This window comes from Panthera leo, chromosome C2, assembly GCF_018350215.1.
Source record: "Panthera leo isolate Ple1 chromosome C2, P.leo_Ple1_pat1.1, whole genome shotgun sequence".
NCBI lineage: Eukaryota > Metazoa > Chordata > Mammalia > Carnivora > Felidae > Panthera > Panthera leo.
The window spans coordinates 94470847-94491369 of record NC_056687.1 but is presented as its reverse complement, the minus strand read 5'-3'; the positions used below and the strand labels follow the sequence as shown (position 1 = coordinate 94491369).

Below are 20523 nucleotides of genomic sequence, written 5' to 3'. Positions count from 1 at the left end.
TAAAAAAAATAAAAGAAAACCATCAAAATAAATACAATGGAAGATAAATATTACTTAATTCTAGCTATCATTGCCTGCTCCAGGCTTCCAGCCTAGGGCTTGCTCTTCCTTTGTTAAAAAGAGGAGTTAATAAATGCCAGAAAAGGCATTCAAAATTTGACCAAAGTGAGATTTTTCCTCTTCATGTAATCTGAAGGATTGAAAGAACTGATATCATTTATGTTCAATTTGAAAGCCTGTAAAACAATACGATATGCTGTTTATGTCTGTAAATGTATAGCCAACTATAAAAAGCATGGGCATAGGCTGGAAGGACACAGATCAACTTCAGGACAGTGACAAGGGAGAAGTGGAATGGGAAGGTACAAAGGAGGATCCAACAATAAGACCTAATTTATTAAAAAGAAAAAAAGATCTCTAGCAAATATTGCTAAATGTTTGGAATTGTTAGATCTGAATAGTTACTAATTCATATTTATTATATTGTTCTCTGGATCTTTTTGTATATTTGAAATATTTTTATATTTTAAAAATATTTATAAAAAAAGAGAGAATCCCAAAGAGGGTTGTGTTCCCTCTATTAGATTCAATGTTATTTAATGCCATATCCATGCTCCAACTAAAATAAACACTGGAAATCAGTAACACAGCTTGTGGAACTTTTAAAAGCACACTCTGTATATCTTCTGTTACCACAAATCCCTAGATATAACAGAAAATATATTTTTAAAAATTCATTAGAGTTCTAGAAGACAATAAAGACAGTATCAGTGGTCTAGCAATTCAGAGGACTTCCTAGATTATATAAAGCAAATAGGATTTGATTGCCAGTAGATCTGTAAACCAAAACTGTACAGGGTAGGACCAGGGTGAGAGCTGGGAAGGCTTCAAGCTCAGAGGCAGTGGCTACAAGGAACTGGGACTTTCATCACGGTAACTAAACCCATTAATCCATTCTTTCATTCATTCCATACATATATAAATCATTTACTGTGCCAGTCACAATACCAAGTCCTGAAGATTTGCTTTCACAGAGGCAAATAATAAAATTGTAAATAATCCATTACTAACATTATTTTAGATGGTGATAAGTGATATGAAGAAAATCAAGCAAGATCATGAGAATCAGCAGGTACACATGTCCACCCCCAGTGCTGACACATGCTCTCCATAAGTATAGGTGCTTGGGCCAAGGAGACCAGGTATCACCCCAAGGAGCTGCTCACCGATTGCCAGGAGAAAGGAAACCACACACACGCATACACACAGAAGGTGAAGTACCTGCATCCCCCGCGCTGCAAGACATTTGCTGCTCCACTTTCCACCCCAGTCAGCAAAGCAAGCACTCAGAATATAGAACTGGTACCACAGATAGGCAAATGAGATTTTCAAACACTAAGATGAGTAGACAGCCCTGAATCACCAATCATTTCTAAAAATCTATTACTTTGAAAGAGAAGAACCAACTCCAATCAACAAACAGATTGAAAACCCAAAGTTACTGTTAAAAATGAGTTTTATAACATATATGTTTTATCCTCAAAAAATAATACAGGATCTTACAGTCATAAAACAACCAAGTTATTATGCAAACAAACCAGTTAGATGAATAATTAGTATATTAATTGAAATTTTTAAAATGAATATATAGATTGAACAATAGAAAGTAATACTATGCTGCAGATACTCCTTTAAGCATTCATGCATTAACATATTTAATCTTTATAATCTTCCAAAGTAGGCAATAATATTAGCATATTCACTTTACATATGAGTAAACTGAAGACTTAAAAGTTTAATTAACATACTCAAGGCAACACAGTAATAAATGACTGAACCAGGATTTGAACTCAAGCTCTTAATCATCATGCTATACTGACTCAAGCTGAACTGAAGAGTGAATTTGTTATCTAGAAGATTGGGCCCAGTTTGATCCCAAATTGCAGAAGAAAGTATGTAGAAACAGAGTAAGAATTTAAGTAATATGGAGCATAAATCCAGAAGTTCCAACCTTCATCTGATAGGAGATCTAGAGAATAGATAGGAGGGAATACTCAGAGAAATAATAGAAAATGGTCCCGTATCTTCAGGCTAAAATCTCCTATAGAGTGCATAAGTTAAAAAATACCACACTTGAACATATCATGATGGAATTTCAGAGCATCAGGGATAGAAAGAAAATTCTAACCAGATCACCTATTTCTCATCAGCAACACCCCTTTCCAGTGCTTTGTCCCTAGGACAAAGCATTCTAACGTATGGGATAACGGGACAAACATATCTTGCAACACTGACTAAAGGGGAGTGAAGAAAAGTCTGGTGTGTCTTATAAAAATGGTTTTCCTGTTTGAAAACTGAAAAAAGAAAAGAAGGGACCAAAGGGAAGAGAAGAGGGCCAGGAAAAGCTTTCTGCCTGTGGCAACCATTCTCCAAGATGGCTTCCAACAAGCCTCACCTCCTGGTATCTCCACCCTTGTGTAGGTCCCTCTAATATAGAATATAGCTGGGTAATAAGAGGCATTTCAGCTTTTACCTTGTTTTCTTGGTTCATATGCTTGAACGCCATGTTTTTCAACCTCAACACTATTGACATTTGAGGTCTGATAACTCTTGTTGTAGGGGGCTACCCTATAGTGTATGATGTTTAGCAGAATTCTGGTCTCTACCCACTAGCTCTCAGTAACACCTTCCCAGTTGTGACAACCAAAAATATCTCCAGGCATTGTTAGATGTCTCCTGGCAGGCAAGATCACTGCTCTAGGGGGAGTCATTCATCACATCCTGTGGACATTCATGCCCCTTGCCAGACTTGTGGGTGAGCCTTGAAGTGGATGTTCCAGCCCAATCAAGCCTTCAGATGACTGCAATTCCAGCTCTGACTGCAATTTCGTGAAGTTCCTCCCTGAACTAGGACAGTTCAATCCAGCTGTTCCCAAATCCCTGACCCACAGAAACCATGAGAGATCATGAATTTTACTGTTGTTTTAAGCCATTTGATTTGTTATACAGTAAGGGGTAACTAATACATTGTCTTCAGACAGGGTTTGTGTGGACATAATTGCTAGAGCTATAACAGCCATCTCCCTAGCAGGGCAGGATGAACTTGGGAAAGAAAACAAAAGAGGAGTAGCATCTGGATGTTTAATGACATCATTGAGCCACTCAATTAACTAATCCAGGGGCAACCTGTCTGAACTCCTTCTCATGAGACATAGGTTTTTCTCATTTTGTTTAAGCCACCATTAGTTGAGTATTCTGTTATATTTTTTAATGTCTGTTTTATTTTTGAGAGAGAGAGACAGTGTGAGTGGGGGAGAGGCAGGGAGAGAGAAGACACAGAATGCGAAGCAGGCTCCAGGCTCTGAGCTAACAGCAGAGAGCCTGATGCAGGATTCAAACCTACAAACTATGAGATCATGACTTGAGCCAAAGTGGTGCTTAACCGACTGAGCCACCCAGGTGCCCCAAACGTATTCTGTTATTTGTAACCAAATACTTCTTGTTACAGGAAATAAAAATTAAAACTATTCATTGTCTTTATCATTGCTGATTCACAAAGTAAAAATGAAATAATGATAACTTATAACTAAAATGATCTTATCAGGGCACGTGGGTGGCTCAGTCAGTTGAGCACCTGACTCTTGACTTTGGCTCAAGTCATGATCTCAGGGTCCTAGGATCAAGCCCCACTTCAGGCTCCCTGCTAAGTATGGAGCCTGCTTGAGATTTCCTCTCTCCTTTTCCCTCTCCCCCTCACCTGCTCTCTCTCTCTCTCTCTAAAAAAATAATAAAATTAAAATTAAATAAAATAATCTTACAAGTTTAAAAAAAGAGAGAGAGAAAACCAGGCAAAGATATTTTTTTTTTATCTTATTTGGAGATATACTTGGATACAATCTCTAAACAGAAAAATGTAAGTCAGTTACGCATGATAAATATAAGGGTCACCACATAGGCAAATATAAATTGGATGTTTAAGTTACAAACTAGTTGAGTGGAAAAATGGAACAAGGATAGTTTGAAGAATTGAATAAAATGAAGAAAGAAAATATAAACCATTGAGATTGACTAGTATAAAGGACATATGTTTGGAGTGGTGAGCTGACCCAGTATCCATTTTGCTTTTGTAAACCATGGTAGGTAGACTAATAGCTCCCCAAAGATGTCTATGTTCCAGTGCCCAAAACCTACAAGTATGCTATCTTAGATGGCAAGAGGGACTTTGCAGATGTGATTCAATTAAGGAATTTAAGATGAAAAGAGTATCCTAAATTATCAAGGAGAGACCCATGTAATAACAGGGGTGCTTAAAAGTAATGAAAAGGGAGGCAGAAAAGGAGACCTAGAGGAAGATGTGCCATAGAAGAAAGGCACAGAGAAATGCAACATTACTGCCTTTGAAAATGAAGGCAGGGGCCATAAGCGAAGGAATGCAAACACCTGTAGAAGCTGTCGAGGCAAAATAAAACCCAGATTCTCCCCTCGCACCTCCAGAAAGGGATGCAGCTCTGCTGACATCTTAATTTTAGCCCCACGAGACACATTTTGACTTGCTGATTTCCAGAGTGTAAGATAATAAATTTGTGTTGTTTAAAGCCACTAAGTTTGTGGTCATTCATCACAGCAATGATAGAAAACTACAAGACATACTGTATCCATATTCCCTTTTGAATGGTTGTCTCCCTGTGGTTACAGATTACTGGTGCTATTTCTTAGGTTTTCTGCCCACTGGGAGTCAAAAGGTGAGTGGGTATCTGAAAGCAGAACTGAAGCGGCCCCCTTCATAAAAACCTGGAACTTTAGAAGAATGGCAAGAAGAATGAAAATGGTTAGTCGTCATTCATTCCATTTGTGGTACTCTACCCATAGGGATTTGCCAGAGTCCATTCTTCCTTTCTGTTTCTCAGAAGTCACCTTGCTTCCTGCCCATTTTTAATCTTGGCTCTCTGGGCTAGTTACCTATGGCTGTGCAAAGAACCACTTCAAAACTTAGTGAATAAAACAACAATTAACTCTTAGCTCACAAATCTGTAATCTGGACAGGGTTTGGTGGGGAAGGCTCACGTGCTCCACAGACCATCAGCTACAGCTGGATGACCAACTTCTGAAATGGCTCACTCACTTACCTAGTAAGTTTGGTGATGGGCTACCTGCTGAGGGTTCAGCCAAAGCTGATGGCTAGAAACTTTGGTTCCTCTCCAGGTTGGTCTCTCCAAGGGCTGTTGGGACTTCTGGCATGGTGGCTAAATTTCAAGAACAAGTATCCCATAAAAACCAGACAGAAGTTATATCACCTTTTATGACCTAGCCTCAGAAGTCATGTGACTTTAATTCTGCCATTGTCACAAATCTACCTAGATTGAAAAGGGAGATGCCTATTTCCCATCTCTTGATGGGAGGAGTGTCTAAGTCACGTTAAAGAAGAGCATGTGGGATGGAAAAAGTTGTTTCAGTACCTGTAGAAATTAAGACCTACTGCATGCTTCCAACCTTTCTATCAGTTTTCTGTCCTCAATAGCTCTGCCACTTGTTCATGTTGACCAGAGTTGGTTTCTGCTGTTGATTGCAACCAAAGAATAATGGAGCAGATATAAGCACAAATGAAATATCAGAATAAGACGTATTTAAGTTTCCTTATTGAAAGACAGAATCTCTCAGAGTAGGTGAAAGCAAAGCAAAAGAAGCACAGTAAACTAAGGATATACACGCTTTCCAAATCTGCCATGGGAAATTAACAAAATTTGACCAGGCCACACAGGAAAGGTTGATACTTTCCAAAAGGCAGCAATCATAGATACCACATTCTCAGACAGTGTTACTAGGAGATTTCAATATTCATGTCACAGATTTATCTAAATAAGTGATTCATAATTCTTGGAATTTCTTCACTAGAATGACCATTGTCTCTCACAGAACTTAAATTTGCTCCCAGGAACCCGAACCGAAATTTATCATCATCTTAAACAGCTCTGCCTTAGAAAATGAAACTCCATTTCCCATTGTCCAATTACAAACCCTCTCTTTCTAGCTTTGTAGTAACCTTCACTAACATTACCACTGTTTTCAGCCACACAGGCTCCATCTCTGTCCATCGGTAGCATTCTTCATTCTTCTGCAATTGGTTGTAATTCCTCTTACCCTTTCTTCCTTCCCTTTGTGTCCTGGACCTCACAGTATTTAGGAGCCTGAAATGTAATTTGCTGTATTCTGTACAGCATGATCTAAAATGAAGACCATGGTCCCTGGAGTTGATCTGCTTGAGATCAAATCCCAAAATAGAAAAATAAAAATAATATAGCTGTTTTACAATTCTCATTTTTTTTTTTCAGGTAGATAGATAAGGTAGATTTTTTTTAACCTTGGTCACCATTGAAATAATAATGCCAGGTGACTACATCACTTTTGTATTAAATGGGTACAGAACAATTTTCATAATTATCTAGTACCATTTAAGTCCAAAGACAAACACAATACTTTATCTAAAATATCAGTATTACACTTTCTCCAAATACAGAAAACTATTTTTACTAAAAATTTGGCAAGCCCTTTCAAAACAGCATTTTCTGTTTTCATTCTTTGGGAAATTCTTAACAACAAATATGTATAGAAATTTTAATATGCAGCTGTAATCCTTCAATATTTATTATAAAAGTTTACTTGTTATTACACTGTATGTTAACTAACTGGAATTTAATAACAACTTGAAAAAGAAATAAAATAAAATTTTAATTACTTATCATTTTTTTAGAAGTTGCTTGATCTCCTTAAATCTTAAAACAGTTTTAATTTTACCTATATTCTAGCCCAGTAATGGAGTTTTCAGCTTGGTTTTCTCTCAATATTTTTAGGACCTAACCTAGTGTCTTGCAACAGTAAGCATTCCTTAAATTTCTGGTCAATGACCAAACATACTTGAATAGAAATGATGAAGGGACATGTATTCTGACCACCAATCCTGTCCAGAATGTGTCAAAAGCCTGTGGTGCTTTGCTTCCTCGTGGCTATCTCCACTAGTTTCCACTTGTTCTGTGTAACTTTTCTACAGGACTGTATCTTTTTTTTTTTTAATACTTTTTAAATTCTCAAAGGTTTGTTTGTTTGTTTGTTTGTTTGTTTGTTTGTTTAGAGGAGGGAGGGGCAGAGAGAGAGGGAGAGAGAGAATGTCAGGTAGGCTCTGCACTGTCAGCACAGAGTCTGATGCAGGGCTCAAGCTCCCAAACCGTGACCTGAGCTGAAACCAAGAGTCAGTTGCTTAACCCACTGAGCCACCCAGGAACCCCAGGATTGTATCTTTTTAAATGTTAGACTCTAAGCTCCTCATGCCCCAACATACACAAAATAATTTTCAGTTTTTCATTCATGTCCATATATTTTCACGGCACAATCCCATAGGTTAGCCCAGAGCTGGGAGAGGGGAGGAGTAGCCAGATGGATCTTAACATGAAGTCATAGGGTAGATAAAAGCTTTTATCATACTTTTAAAGCTGGAAGGAACATTAGATATAACCAGGTCCCACCCTCTCATTTTATAGATAAGGAAACCAAGGTTCAGAGACTCTGTGACTTGCTCAATGTCAAAGAGTTAACAAAAGGGCTCTGGGACTGAAAGCTTTATGTAAAAAAAAAAAAAAAAAAAAAAAAAGTCGGGGGAGAGCAAAAGAAGAAAGGCTGTGTTTTTATTGTTATTGTTCCCCCCCCATTCCTGATTCTCTATTCCTTCTACTATACCATATTGCAACCCAGACATTTAAAGTACTATCCACTTGTGTTGTGCTTTTTATCTTAAGGAAACTGTAAAGAATATAACTGATCGTATTTCCCTTAATGTGTGGGCTGCCTGAGAGCTCCAAGCTAAATGAGTAGGTTTGCCATGCCTGGTGCTGGCTCTAGCGTGGGAGGAGGAGCCACAAATGGAGCCAAGAAGCTTGTCTGAGTGGAATCTTTAAGCCACAGAACCCAGGCAACAAAATGAGGAATAGGTATTTATTTTGATCACTTGGCCACAAAAGGTAGAGGCCAAACATTTCTAGAGATTTAACACCCTCTGGTCATGCAATTACATGGACGACTTGTAAAGACTACACTGGAAAATGTGTTCTCTCTCTTATAACATTTAAAACATTGTATTGTAGCTGTTGATTTTCTTTTCCACCATGAAACTGTTGAATACAAAGAATTTTTTAAAAATGTTTTAATGTTTATTTATTTTTGAGAGAGAGAGACAGCAACAGAGTGTGAATGGGGGAGGGACAGAGAGAGAGAAACATAGAGTCTGAAGCAGGCTCCAGACTCTGAGCTGTCAGCACAGAGCCTAATGAAGGGCTTGAACTCATGAACTGCAAGATCATGACCTGAGCCGAATTCAGATGTTTAACCGACTGAGCCACCCAGGCACCCCAGGAATTTTCTTATTCAGCTCTATTTCTGTAGTGCCTCGCATAATGCCAGCAATAAAGTGGTGGTTATAAAGCTAATCAATAAATCAGTGTAGTGAAGAAATTGGTAAAGATGGACAGAACTAGCCACCTTGAAGCCAGAAAATTTGGGAAAGTCTTTTAAACCCTTTAAGTGTCATCATTTTTATACTTTTTATGATTTTGCATGAATAGTTGATTTTGAGAATAAAGCAATTGACCAACAGCTACGACTGTGTCAAAAGCTGATAACAAAAATTAGTTGTGGATATACTCTTTCCATCCATTCACAAAGAATACAAATTCATTCACTCATTAGTGTATCCATTCATCAGAAACATGTATTAAACACAGGGATCATCAAGATGGTCTCTGTCTTTGTAATTTATTTAGTCAGTGTTTCTAAAAGCATGGTCCATGAAGCACTTCTATCAAACAGGGAGACAGGGCTTAATTAACATGTAGATTCCCAGAATCTTGGGGGAGCAGGGTCCAGGAATTTTCACCTTGAAACTAGTACCTGCCCAGGTGATTTTTTTTCACCCATTCCCAAATATTTATTGAGCATCTTTGATAAGCAAGGACCTTACTTGGCTAGACCAAAGGAATAATGTGAGTAAATTATGCTCTGCAAATATTTTGGTCTGTTTGGGATGCTATAACAAAATGCCATACACTGGGTAGCTTATAAACAACAGAAATTTATTTCTCATCATCCTAGAGGCTGGGAAGTCCAAGATCAAGGTACTGGTTGATGCAGCATCTGGTGAGAGTCGGCTTCCCCATAGACAGCTGTCTTTTCACTATGTCCTCAAAAGGTAGAAGGGGCAAACCATCTCTCTGGGGTCTCTTATAAGAGGATGAATCTTAGTCAGGAGAGCCCCACCCTCATGACCTAATCACCTCCCAAAAGAGCCAACCTCCAAATACCATCATCTTGTGGGTTGGGATTTTAACATATAATTTGGAGTTGGGGGGATAACACAAACGTTCAATCCATATTAATAAGAGACAAAATCCAATTTAATAAATGTAATGAAATTTATTAGGTTAATGCACAGGTATAAGAAGAGCTGAGAGGGGTGGGGTGGCAGGAATTTAGGGTCAGGGTCCAGATTACGAAGAAAAAAAAAAGTATCCTAAAGCTGGTTAGATAGATACTCTAGACATTATACATGCTGTAGGTGATCTCTCAGTGAAGGAGGCCCCAAAAATTTGCTTTAAATTCTGTGTCTTCTAGTATATATATTCCCTGCTTCTACAGTCATATGCATAACACCATAGTTAATTTTATCAGTCTCCCCTCTCTATGCTTTTTTTTCTTGCTAAAATATTTTTAAACATATGTTTAAAATCATGTTATTTCATGTCTAAATATTTCAGTATGTAGCTAATAAGGGGGGAGGGTGAGTGTGGATTGGGCTCATTGACTTGTTTCCAAAGAATAGTGTATGGAAAAAGGGGTGAAAGTAACTCTACAGTGGAAAAATCTAGCAAACAGCAAACACTACCTTGGCCAAGTAATTAAGGTTAACATCATCAATGATAAGTCATATTGATAGAATATACCCTTGATAGTATATAGAAAGGCACTAGTAAGATTTAAAATATATATATATATATTCATATATAAATATATATATAAATATTTATATTCATATTTATATTATATATATAAATATTTATATTCATATATAAAACTATATATGAATATATATATAATATATATAGATATATATATAATATATATATGATATATATATATATATAATATATATATATATATATATATATATATATATATATATAGTTTAGCTAATAGTAATGTATCAGTATTGGTTCCTTAGCAGCGACAAGTATATCAGAGTAATGTAAAATGTCACATTAGGGGAAACTGGGTCTGGGGTATATAGGAATTCTGTACTGCCTTTGCAATATTTTGGTAAATCTAAAATTATTCTAATTTTTTTAAGTTTATTATTTAAAAAGAGGAGAGTATAGCAAATTGGATAGGCTGGAAGAAGTAGATAAATTCCTAGAAACATACTAAGGCTGAATCATGAAGAAATAGAAAATTTGAACATCCTAACAAGTGCCCTCCTCAGTGCCCATCACCCATTTTCCCTGTCCCCTTCTGCCCCGCCCCCTTCCACCCTTAGTTTGTTCTCTGTATTTAAAAGTCTCTTATGGTTTGCCTCCCTCTCTGTTAGTAACTATATATATATTGTTTGTAACTATATATATATATATATATATATATATATATATATAGTTACAATATATATGTAACTATATGTAAATATACATATTTACATATAGTTATGTAAATATATATATAGTTACAATATATATAAAAATATATATATATATACATACACACACACACACACTCACACACACACACACACGTATAATATCTGTCTTTATCTAATTTCACTTAGCATAATACCCTCCAGTTCCATCCACATTGTTGCAAATGGCAAGATTTCATTCTTTCTTGTTGCCAAGTAGTATTCCATTGTATATATAAACCATATCTTCTTTATCCATTCATCAGTTGATCGACATTTGGGCTCTTTCCATAATTTGGCCATTGTTGATAGCACTGCTATAAACATTGGGATATGTGTAACCCTATGAATCAGCACTCCTGTATCCTTTGGATAAATTCCTTGTAGTACTATTGTGGGGTCATAGGGTAATTCAATCTTTAATTTTTTGAAGAACTTCCACACTGATTTCCAGAGTGACTATACCAGTTTGCATTCCCACCAACAATGCAAAAGGGTTCCCCTTTCTCCACATCCTCACCAACATTTGTTGTTTCCTGAGTTGTTAATTTTAGCCACTCTGACCAGTGTGAGGTGGTATCTCAATGTGGTTTTTCATTTGTGTTTCCTGATGATGAGTGATGTTGAGCATCTTTTCATGTGTCTGTTGGCCATCTGCATGTCTTCTTGGAAAAGTGTCTATTCATGTCTTCTGCCATTTCTTCACTGGATTCTTTGTTTTTTGGGTGTTGACTTTGGTAAGTTCTTTACAGATTTTGGATACTAACCCTTTATCTGATATGTCATTAGGAAATTCCTTCTCCCATTCTGTTGGTTGCCTTTTAGTTTTGTTGATTGTTTCATTTGCTGTACAGAAGCTTTTTATCTTGATGAGATCCCAATAGTTCTTTTTTGCTTTTAATTCCCTTGCCTTTGGAGACATGTCAAGTAAAAAGTTGCTGTGGCTATGGTCAAAGAGGTTGTTGCCTGTTTTCTCTTCTAGGGTTTTGATGGTTTCCTGTCTCACATTTAGGTCTTTAATCCATTTTGAATTTATTTTTGTTCATGGTGTAAGAAAGTGGTCCAGTTTCATTCTTCTGCATGTTGCTCTCCAGTTCTCCCAGCACCATGAGCACTGGGTGTTTCATGTAAGTGATGAATCATGGGAATCTACTCCCAAAGCCAAGAGCACACAAATACACTGTATGTTAGCTACCTTTACAATAAATTATAAAAAAAAAAGAAAAAAGAAAATTTGAACAGACCAGTAATGAGTAAGAGGATTGAATCATAATACAAGAACCTCCCAACAAAGAAAAGCCGAGGACCAGATGGTTTTACTGGTGAATTCTACCAAACATTTTAAAAGAAATAATGCCAATCCCTCTCAAATCCTTTCAAAAAGATTAAAGTGGAATGGACATTCCTAAACTCATTTTATGAAACCAGCATTACCCTAATACTAAAGCCACATAAGGACACTACAAAACACACACACACACACACACACACACACACACACACACACACACACAACTACAGGCCAATATCCCTGATAAATGTAGATGCAAAAATTCTCAACAAAACACTAGCAAACCAAATTCCACAGCCCATTAAAAGTATACATCATGATCAAGTGGGATTTATCCCTGGGATGCCAGGATGGTCCAACATGCTCAGATCAATAAATGTGACACTTTACATTTGAAAACTGCAGGATAAAAATCATATAATCATCTCAATAGATGTAGAACAAGCATTTAACAAAATAAAACATTCTTTAATGATAAAAACTCTCAACAAATTGGGTATAAAAGGAATGTACCTCAACATAATAAAGGCCATGTATACAAACCCACATCTAATATCATACTCAGTGATGGAACATTGAAATTTTTTCTATAAGATCAGGAACGAGTCAAGGGTGCGCATTCTTACCACTCCTATTCAACATGGTACAGAGCAATTAGGCAAGAAAAAGTAAGAAAAGGTATCTAAATTGGATTGGAAGAAGTAAAATTGTCTCTGTTTAGAGATGATATGATCTAATATATTAAAAAAATCCAAAAGTCTCCACCAAAAACTGTTAGAACTAATCAAAAAATTCAGTAAACTTGCAGGATACAAAATCAACATACAGAAATCAATTATATTTCTACAACACTAACAACAAAATACCTGAAAGAGAAAACAATCCCATTTACAATTGCATCAAAAACAATAAAATCTTTAGGGATAAATTCAACCAAGGAGATGAAAGATCTGTACCCTGAAAACTATAAGATTTTGATGAAAGAAATTGAGGAAGATACAAATAAATCCCATGTTTGTGGGTCAGAAGAATTAACATTGTTAAAATGTCCATACTACCCAAAGCCATCTATAGATAAAATGCAATCCCTATCAAAGTCCAATGGCATTTGTCACAGAAATAGAAAAAAAATCCTAAAATATGTATGAAACCACAAAAGACCAAAAATAGCCAAAGCAATACTGAGAAAGAACAATTACATTATGGACATTACATTTTCTGATTTGAAACTACATCACAAAGCCACAGTTATGAAAAACAGTATGGCACTGGCATAAGACCAGACACATAGACCAATAGAACAGAGTTGAGAGCCTAGAAATAAACCATGGCATATATGGTCAACTAATGTTTGACAAGGGAGCCAAGAATACTCAAAAGGAAAGGATGATTTCTTCAATAAATGGTGTTGTGTAAGCTGGATAATCACATGCAGAAGAATGAATTTGGACCCCTATCTTTAACAATTCACAAAAATTAACTTCAAATGGATTAAAGACTTAAAGATAAGACCCCAAACCATAAAATTCCTAGGAAAAAACATAGGGAAAAAGCTCCTTGACATTATGCTTGGCAATGATTTTGGATATGACACCAAATGCCCAAGCAACAAAAGCAAAAATAAACAAATGGGACTACATCAAATGCCAAAATTTTCTGTACAGCAAAAGAAACAACAAAATGAAAAGGCAACCTATGGAATAGGAAAAAATATTAGCAAGATGTCTATCTGATAAGGGGTCACTATCCAAAATATTTAAGGACACATACAACTCAGTAGAAAAAAGAAAAGAAAAGAAAAGAAAAGAAAAGAAAGAAAGAAAGAAAGAAAGAAAGAAAGAAAGAAAGAAAGAAAGAAAGAAAAAACAAACAGAGGCACCTGAGTGGCTCAGTATTTTAAGTGTCCAACTCTTGATTTCAGCTCAGGTCATGATCTCACAGTTTGTAAGATCAAGCCTCGCATCAGGCTCTGTGTTGACAGTGCAGAGCCTGCTTGGGATTCTCCACCCACCTCCTCTGCCCCTACCCTGCTCACACCCTCTCTGAATGAATGAATTAATTAATTAATGAGTGAATGAATGAATGAATGACGAAATGTTTCAATAAACAGCAGAAAAAAAAAAAACAATTTGATCAAAAAATAGGAAGAGGAACTAAACAGACACTCTCCTAAAGAAGACTTACAAATGGCCAACAGTCATATGTAAAGAGCAGGTATATGAAAGCATGACTTGTCATCAGGGCAATCCAATCCAACACCTCAATGAGATACCACCTCACACCTGTTAGAATGACTATTATCAAAAAGACAGGAGGTAACAAGTGTTGGTGAGGGTGTGGAGAAAAGGGAAACTGTGCATTGTTGGTGGGGATGTGAACTGATACAGCCACTATGGAAAACACTGAGAAGATTCCTCAAAAAATGAAAAATAGAAATGCCATATGATCCAGCAATCCCACTTCTGGGTATATATCCAAAGGAAATGAAAATAAGATATTGAAGAGCTAGCTGCACTCCTATGTTTATTGTAGCATCACTCACAATAGCCAAGATAAAGAAGCAATCTAAGTGTCTGTCAACAGATGAATGGATAAAGAAAATGTGATATATATGGATTTCATGTTGAAAATAGAATATTATTCAGCCACAAGAAAGGAGGAAATCCTGCAATTTGTGACAACATGAATGGACTTTGGGGGCATTATGCTAAGTGAACTAAATTAGACAGAGAAGGACAAATATTGTATATTCTCACTCATATGTGGAATCTAACACAGCTGAACCCAGAGAAACAGGGAGTAGAATGGTGGTTTCCAGGGGCTGGGAGGGTGAGGGGCTGGGGAATCGGGAAATGGTGTGCAAAAGGGACAAACTTCCAGTTATAAGATGAATAAGTTTTAAGGATCTAATGTACAACATGGTGGCTATAGTTGACATTACTGTATTATATACTCAAAAGTTGCTAAGAGAATCAATCTTAAATGTCCTCATCACACACAAAAAGAGTATAATTATGTGGGGTGAGAGAGGTTTTAACTAACTCTATTGTGATAGTCATTTCACAATATACACATATATGAAATCATTATATTGTGCACTTTAAACTTACACAATGTTATATGTCAATTTTATCTCAATAAAGCTGAGAAAAAATAAAATAAAAACTAATAATATAAATAAAATATGTAATTCATAAATTCATAATTTTCTCATCCTGTCTTAAAATTTAGAGTAGACTTTTGGGAAACAAAAAATATCTGTTGCTTTCAATAAATACTTACCAAAATCTTAGTTAAAAAAAGAAGAGAGAGGGCAGGATGACAATACTACTCTCACACTTAAAAAGAAAACTTATGGTGCACCAGGTTGGCTCAATCGGTAAAGCATGCAACTTTTCAGCTAAGGGTCATGAGTTTGAGCCGCATATTGGGCCTGGAGATTACTTAAAAAAAAAAAAAAAAAAACTTGTCCCAAGCCAGGTCTGAGACAGAACATTTTTGCATAATGTAATTCATAACCACTTTCTGCAAAGATATTTACATTCTGATAAAATTCTTAAGCACTTGTCTGGAAACCAGTCATTGATTCACCCAAATGGCTGCTAGTTAAGGATCCAGTGACTTTTGCCTTTTTTGGTTTTGTTTTTGTTTTAGTCTGTTCTATGTTGAATATCTTACCAGTCTCCTTTTTTCATAAAATAAGAGTGAATCTTTGAAAGGCCCCGATAAAACCTTTTTCCTTGAATGATAGAAATGTATAATGGTGAAAAATCTTCACATATGTTTATAATGAAATTATATGAAAAGTTTTCTTTAATAGCACCTAAAAAACCATCATTCCTTAACATTATCTAATACCCAGGCATATTTGTATTTGGCTATTATATGAGGAGGGTTCTTAAAATCGCTAATGTTTGGGAATCACAGGCCTCTGTTGGACAGAGTAGAAGAGCTATAACAACTTCTGGCTTTGTTTGTAAAAGGAACATCAAAGTCCTTGATCCAGGCACGGACTCCAGAGTCCATGTGTCACAAACTACTCTTATTTTATGGATACTTTTGATGATTTTGAAGCTACGGACCATCTCCCCAGAAATACGCACATCTGCATGCATTTGGATTTTTTTTTAACTAGTCTCTATGCCCAATGTGGGGCTTGAACTCATGACCCTTAGATCAAAAGGGCTCATGCTCTACTGATTGAACCAGCCAGGCACCCCTGCACACATCTGAAATTTTGGCCCATAAATTCAGGGCGTTCCATGGAGCTCTTGAGCTCATCCAAAAGGTCTCAGACATGGGTTAAGAACACGTGCTTTAAACATTCCTTCCCAGTTGTCACTCTGCTGCTCTAACAAGGAGACCATTATCAACAAGACATACATTATTTTGTTTCTTTAGGAGAGGACATTGTGCCACTGTCAAGGCCTCCATACCTGGTTGAGAATACAATCTTTTTTTTTTAATTTGATTTTTTTTTAAGTTTATTTATTTATTTTGACAGAGAGAGAGAAGAGAGAGAGAGAGAGGAAGGGGCAGAGAAAGGGAAACAGAGACTCTCAAGCAGGCTCCACACTGTCAGTGCAGAGCCTGATGCAGGGCTTGAACTCACAAACTGTGAGATCATGACCTGAACTGAAGTTAGACGCTTAACCAACTGAGCCACCCAGGCGCCCCTTGAGAATACAATCTGTAGTCACATGATAGAATAGAAAAAACCCTAAGTTTGGTGACAGAAGACTTAGATTTTCCAAGTTATTTTTTTCAGTACTTTGAGCAAATAACGGGGACAAAGATATGGTTAAGGTTAAGGTTAGAAATTTACAATGCAAGGAACTCTACAATATTATTATTTGCATTTTAGAAATTGGAAACTGAAAATTAGAGAGGTTAAATAATGCATCCAAAGTAGTCTTCAGCCTATATATATATATATATATATATATATATATATATATATATACACACACACACACACACACACACACACATATACACAGTTTTCATCAATATCAGGCTGGTCCAAATTTCAAATTTAAAACTTTTGTTGTTTTTGTTTTTTTTTCAAATTTCACTAGTGGCCTTCAAATTGTACTTAAGAGAAACTTCTGGGAGTGGTTGGCCCCACAAGTAGGGGTAAGGGGTACCTTTGGCCCACTGGTTTTATATATATGACTTTTTAATTAAACTCTGCTAGGCTACAAGAATATTTGGAAACCGCTGCATTTTACTCTGCTGTTCAGTCTCCAGAGGTATAATGCTAATATCTACTTTATTGTGACAGATAAGCAAGAAGTACACATGAAACAGCTGTGTAAACTTCTAGGCATTATTCAGATGGGAAATATTAGTGCAATTACTATATGGCAGTGCAATGGAGAGTTTTCCTCCTTAAAAATCTTTACTACAATCAACCCACAAACTTGGTGTCATGTTTCATGCACCTGAAAAAACAGGTTGGTTTTCCTATGGTTTGGGGGCATTAGTTTAGATCTGAAAGCTCTATGTTAAGGGTGGTGTCTCTCTATATTTTTGACACTTTAATTATTAACAAACTATTGTATGTATAATTGGAGCTTAAGCTACCATGAATACATCTTCTCAGATGCATTTGAATTGGCCCACCTTCCATTGAAAACCTTCAAGCCTAACTTAGACTTTCTGAGAAATTTCAGATATGATGTTGGGTTTACCATAATCTTAAAATATTATGATAACTTTAGTTGGAGACTAAAGGTCAATCCAGGATTTTGAGACTAGCCTTGCCTGCCAGTCTTTCATTTGGTGACTTGGTGAAACCTGGTCAGACTGCATGTCTGTAATGAGCGTAAGAGGAGAATGGCCTCCAAAAGTCTGCGGAAACTTTCAGAAACGAGGCATCCAAAATCAAAGGAGAAATCTACAGAGTTATTGCTGAGCTGACTTGTGGGTAGAAATAACACCTTCCATAATTGAGACCTCTCAGAGGTGGAAAAATGTTTCCATTTCCAAAAAAAAATTTTTTTTTGAAAAATCAAACAGTGAAAAAAACACCTACAAAAAGAAAATTCCCCGTGTGTGCTTCATACTTCAAAACGAGATCACTTTCATTACTGAGTCATCAAAACTTCCTGGGTATTTCTTTTTGAAGTGAAAGAACCAATCACTAACCTATTTTCTTTTCCACCCCAGCGTCTACAGCAAAAACAACTCAGAACCAGTCTTCGGTAAAACTGCAAAGTAGGCAAGGTCTTTCTCCGGCTTCTTTCACCACCTCTTCTCTTTTAGTCCCTCACCCCACTGACCGCCCAGCCCCCTCCCTGCTCCTCCAAGCCCCAGCTCTCTAAAGGGATGCATTGTTCCCCAAGGCTTACTCTCTCAGAAACTTTCCAGGACCAAAAAAAGTTACCTTTTCCTTCCCTTTCCAAGAACCCAACCTCCATCTTTCCCTGCTGCAGTCGGACCCTTCGTACATCTCCAGTTCATGGCTATCACATCACAACATCCTTTCCCGGGGCCTTTCCTACTGCCAGGCCCCACCATACACACTGGCCTTGCAATATTTTTGTAAGCAACTTTGCCCGCTGCCACACAGTCTGCTGGAGACGGGCAGCTGGTTGCCACCACTTGCAGTGTGTGGCACGTAAATGGAGTCCCCTGGAGTTGTGCACGGGAACACAGTGAGCATGAGGCCCAGGGATAAGCAAAGTCACTGTCCTGGATGCGGCCATCCAAAGGGAAAGCCCAGGGCTTGCTGCTAATCTTCCTCAGGATTCATTTTTGTCTTCATTTCTTCCCTCTCATTGGCCCCCTTCTTTCCTTGTACAGCACACACGTTGAATTTAGACAGACTGGGTTTGAAGGGTGACATGCCACTTCCTGTGATGTGGGGAAAGTCATTTAAGTCTTCCAGAAAAGCAAGCAGGCTAATAATGACACTTCCCTCTAGTGTTATCAGGTGGACTAAACGTGGAAATGTTAGTAACAGCACTGGCCCAGAGGCAAGCTCAAAAGATACCTGGTGAGGGCCACCTGACTGGCTCAATCAGAGGTGCAGGAGACTCTTATTGTAGGGTCATGAGTTCGAGCCCACTTTGGGTGTAGAGATTACATAAATAAGTAAGTTTAAAAAAAAAAAAGGTTACCTGGCAAAATAATTTTGAATTCTAAGGCTGAGGTTCCACCCAAGAAGTCCACACCACCCCTCTTCAAACTGTGTAGAAATTATCTTTACGCTCCCCTCAGTTCTCCATACTAATTATAGCTTTTGCCCTTAGGTTTTTAATACATTTTACCATGTTAATAGTTCATTTAATTAAAGCAGTCCTTATGTCTTACAATGATGGAGCTTTTTTGTTTTTGTTTTGTTTTTTAAAGTAGGCTCCATGCCCAATTCGATGCTTGAACTCACAAACCTAAGATCAAAGACCTGAGCTGAGATCAAGGGTGGAACGCTTAACTGACCGAACCACCCAGGTGCCCCACAATGATCAAATTATCACACCATCTCTGTTCGGAGGTTTGGTGCCCACTTTCTACTGTATTTTCGACTTTGTATCTCTTATCCTGTGCACTTCCACACCCTGTGTTCTTTATTGATAAGAACAACAATAATAATAGAGGTAGTAGTAAAAATACTTACCATTTACTAAATGTGTTTTGTGTCAGACACCTTATCACATTGCTCGATTTAATCTCTGCAGCAGGTTGCCATTATTATTGCCATTGTAAAGTTGAGGACGCTGAAGGCAGGAGTTTTTAAACACATTGTCCAAGATATCAAGGCTTGTAATGTTGAATCTGCGGATACCTTATTCTTTTTATTTATTTTTATTTTTTTAATGTTTATTTTTGAGAGAGACAGAGTATGAGCAGAGGAGGGGCAGAGAGAGAGAGAGAGAGAGAGAGCAGAATCTGAAGCAGGCTCCAGGCTCCGAGCCTTCAGCAGAGCCCAGAGAATGACACTGGGCTCGAACTCATGAATACGCAAGATCATGACCTGAGCCGGTCAGATGCTTAAAGGACTGAGCCACCCAGGCGCCCCTGGGGATGCCTGATTCTAAAACCCATTCTTACCCTTTGCACCAGGCAACAATTGCTCTGCCTTCTGTCTCTGGACACAGGATCTTTGTGCCTGAGATCGAGTTTGCCTATTCTGGACTTTTCAGATTTCATATACATGGAATCATATAATGTGTGATCTTTTGTAACTGCCCCTTTCACTTAGTGTATTTTCAATGTCCATCCACACTGTTACATGCAGCAGTATTTCATTCCTTTTATGGCTGAATAATATTCCATGGAACAGTACGTTTTGTTTATCCATTCATCGGATGATGGACATTTGGGTCATTTCCATTTTGCTTACTATGAACATTTGTGTAGAAAGTTTTTGTGTGATGATATGTTTTCAAACCTCTTACTAGGAGTGGAATTGCTAGGTAGTCATCTGGGAAATGTAAGTTGAAGAAACTGCGAATCTATTTTCTAAAGCAGCTGTACTCCCACCAGTAATATATGAGAGGTCCAGCCTCCTCATATTCTTGCC

The 20523-nt window shown here is 37.2% G+C and overlaps 1 protein-coding gene across 3 annotated transcripts in view; it reads right to left on the bottom strand.

Annotated features, from left to right (window-relative positions):
* The window catches only part of TNIK (TRAF2 and NCK interacting kinase), a 442546-nt gene that overhangs the window by 394164 nt on the left and 27859 nt on the right, over positions 1-20523 (bottom strand). Inside the window, exon 1 of one of the 3 annotated variants that reach the window (XM_042955221.1) lies at positions 5127-5192. The exons of the other annotated variants lie outside the window; for them this stretch is intronic. The gene's annotated coding sequence lies outside the window, so the exon portion shown is untranslated. Of the gene's footprint in view, positions 1-5126; positions 5193-20523 lie in introns of those variants that run through there. 3 annotated transcript variants of the gene reach the window in all.